The sequence below is a fragment of the Hemitrygon akajei genome, unplaced genomic scaffold, assembly GCF_048418815.1.
Source record: "Hemitrygon akajei unplaced genomic scaffold, sHemAka1.3 Scf000077, whole genome shotgun sequence".
Taxonomy (NCBI): Eukaryota; Metazoa; Chordata; class Chondrichthyes; order Myliobatiformes; family Dasyatidae; genus Hemitrygon; species Hemitrygon akajei.
In genome coordinates, this window is record NW_027331963.1 from 3,926,263 (window position 1) to 3,929,934 (window position 3,672).

Below are 3,672 nucleotides of genomic sequence, written 5' to 3' on the forward strand. Positions count from 1 at the left end.
GTATGTTTACAAACGTTGCAAGAGATCCTCCCTCATTCACTAAAAGGCATGTGCCCGCAGGGCTACAAACAATCTCCCTGCTTGGTTCTTTAGTTCAACACGCGCAGCCTCACTTTCCGTTGTTGAAAGTGTCTGAACAGATGGTTTCTTTGCTGAATTAAGGCAGAATTGTCCCCCACATTCATGTCTTCTTAGTTCAATTAACTAAATGGTGAAGCAAGATCTCTACCTTTCCTGAAGCCATGCTTCAGAAATCCTCTAATTACACCTCATCTTGGTTCGTTGTGTTGTCGATTAAACTCAATATTGACTTGCATCGGCGAATTGTTTCAGGCACCTGCGAAAAAAAGAGATATTAATCGTAGCCTCAATAGGCACAAATGGTATGGAGATGCTGACATCTTTCTCCCCCTCTCTCAACATGAATCTGCATTCGTCTGTACCGAATTATAAAATAATTCTCACATATTCGGAGTTCACCAAGCCTCTGTTAAAAAGACGACAATTCCTTCGTTTCTGCTGATGTCCTTCCGGCTGGAGAGTGATCACTCCACTGTGACCTCAGAGCCGATCGACTTGCCGCTCCCTTCCTGAAGGCTGTTGTTACCGATATAATTTTCCTTCACAATAGTTGTTTAATTGGCCGTTGATGTTTTGGTCTGGTTGCGATCCGACCGAACAGATTGGATGGAGATCATTAATGAATATCAGTGTGATGGTGTGTCTGGTGTCAGTGCGGGACTCGGTGGGATGATTAGCCGTGATTCGTTACTGTACAGCTGGCATCATCTCACAAGTAACCCTGGCTTGTAACGCGTCCTGTTGTATATAAATGTATCGGCACGTGGTTCACTCACTTCCTTCAATTAACTTGTAAACTGAGGTGAAGAGAACGGACGAGGCAGACGGGTGAGAAAGCTGAAAGGCACTGTTAAATTGAGCACGTGAGCCCGAGCGCCACCCTGTGGAGACTACTAGAAGCTAGAGTACAGAAGGTGTTTTAATTCCTTGCCTATTAATACAACACAGTTCAATTGACTGCCACATGTCGCGCCTTAATCAACACTCGACAGGAAATTGTTAATGCATATCTCTGTATATGGCGCATAACCAGAGAACCATCGAACATCACAGCACAAAAACAGGCCTTTTGAACCTTTTTGGCTGTGCTGAACCATTTTTCTGCCTTGTCCCATTGACCTGCACCTGGCACATATCCCTCCATACACCTCGCATCCATGTACCTATCCAAGGTTTAATTAAATGTTAAAAGTGAGCCCGTATTTATTATTTCATCTGGCAGCTCATTCCACACTCCCACCACTCTTTGTGTGAAGAACCCCCCCCTCCCAATGATCCCTTTAAACTGTCGCCCTTCACCCTTAACCGATGTCCTCTTCTGTGGTGTAGTGGTTATCACATTCGCTTCACACGCGAAAGGTCCCCAGTTCAATCCTGGGCAGAAACATTGTTTGGGCTTCAGTGCTTCAAATGAACTTGAGACTCAATTTTTCAGTTTGTGTTCAAGTTTACTGTCATGGGCATCCAGGTGTAAATATAATGAACATTCGCTTTTCTAGCAGTAGCGCATTGTATTTCAAACCTGGCAAAGGTAAATTAAAGAAAGAAGAATTAATAGAAATTATATATAATTTCCAGGAGAATATAAACGGATTTAAACCTGAGGAGGTTCGTAGATAACGTACATTGCGTAACGGGAGAAGCAGCCTTCAAACCCATTGCCATGTATTGTCGCATGAGGATGCACTGTGGTTTCAACGGAGCTCGCATCTCAAATGTTCCCATCCAGACAAACATCAGGAAGAATAACCGTGTGCTGCAAAATTTCAAAACTACTTTAAAATGTTAAATCGCTTTCTTTTTCCTCCTCCTGTATTCCACTCCTTCCTAGTCCCACCATACAGTCTCTCTGGTCAAATTCTCCACCACAGTCTTCTAGGTTCCACCATTCCGTCTGACTCTCTCTCTCTCTCTCTCTCTCTCTCTCTCTCTCCTCTCTCTCTCTCTCTCTCCTCTCTCTCTCTCTCTCTCTCTCTCTCTCTCTCTCCTCTCTCCTCCCCTCTCTCTCTCTCTCTCTCTCTCTCTCTCTCTATCTCTCTCTCTCTCTCTCTCTCTCTCTCTCTCTCTCTCTCTCTCTCTCTCTCTCTCTCTCACCACACACACACACACACACACACACGCATTCAATCTCTCTGCTTCTCTTTGTTGGCTCTGTCGCGAGCAGCACCACAGCCACCCCACGTCAGCCGCGCAAATATTTGTGCTTCGTACAGTTTAAGCCGCGGTGGAAACAGTTGGTAACATCAACACCTAATATTTTCAGGTCTCGAACCAGCGATCTTCCGATGATATTGCAGCGCAGACAGAAGCCAAGTGTCTTACCATTGGTATCGCACATTCCATTCCAGTTAAAGGACCAGGGAGGAAGGACTGATCACAACGCTGACATCGCAGTTCTGCGGGAATGTCGAAAAGTATGGTTAAAACCTTCCTGTATAATAACGGTAATGTAGAACAGGAAAACTGGATACTGTTTAGTTTTGAAACGAGGTGACGGTGGGAGATCGCATATCGGTATAGAGTTGGGATCACGGTCCTTTTCAATAGATCGAATTTGTTGTGATTCCATGTAAAATTAAAGCATGGGCGAAATATCCCACTCCTGCATAAGGGTGAGTAACTGGCCGTGGAGGTTCTCCCGCAACGTGAACGTCAGCAATTAATACTTATCTCGGAATACGCTCCGCCCCTGACTCAACGTTTAGAATTACACCGAAATAACTCCCGATCTTTCCCCAGTTACACTCTTAACTATACCACCTTATAAAACCTTACAGCCAATCTTTCTAATCAAACCGGCCACAGTTTTATTGTTTAAGATTTCGGCAACGTAATGACCAGTGATGATTTACTCGAGGATCCCCACAGTGGATGTGAAATGTTTGAAATGTATGCCACTCAAAAGTGATCAGTGAAAATGTATCCGGGGTTATCAGTGGAGTGCAGTTGAAAAATAACACCTCGCCTTTGGGCGTTAAGGAACAGATGGATGGTGTATTGACAGTAATAATTTGTCCTGCTCAGCAGTCAAGAGTTTGCGTGTAAAATTCCATGGCAACATTTGAGGTTTTGTGCTTCTTCGGTCCGGATCTTGTGCCGCTTTTCCACCGCCTCATGTCCAGTGACATGCAAATGTTCGGGCAGCCCTGGACAAAGATTCTGTTACTGTGAATAGTTCAGTGAGTAGAAGATGAACTGATCTCCAAAAGCCATGAAGTTAAAGATGAAACATACTTTTTCTGCATTTTAAGCAAGATGAGTGTATCATTTTCGTTTTGTACAATTTTAGAGTGAAAGAGAATGAAAGGAGCACCAAGCAAAAGCTCGGGCACCCCAAGAGATTTGAGGTCTCAGAGAACCTTCACCAGTGTCTCAGACCTTTATGAGCTTGTGAGGGCTCTGGCGTGTTTACTGTCGTCGTTAGGAAAGGCCAGGGGATGCAAATTTCAAAGCTTCATAAATACCCTGACTCCTCAAACCTTCTCCCAACAATCAGCAACCATGGGCTCCTCCTGGCAGCTGCTTAGAAAATAAATAAATGATGCCCCAAAACAAGAGAAGGCTATAAGAAGATAGCAAAGAGTTTTCAGG

General features: G+C 44.3%; 1 non-coding gene across 1 annotated transcript; it reads left to right on the top strand.

Moving 5' to 3' along the window:
• The first annotated feature begins 1,395 nt into the window (after positions 1–1,395).
• Positions 1,396–1,468, top strand: trnav-cac (transfer RNA valine (anticodon CAC)). Its single transcript has one exon. It is a non-coding gene; the product is annotated as a tRNA-Val (tRNA).
• Positions 1,469–3,672: the final 2,204 nt, after the last annotated feature.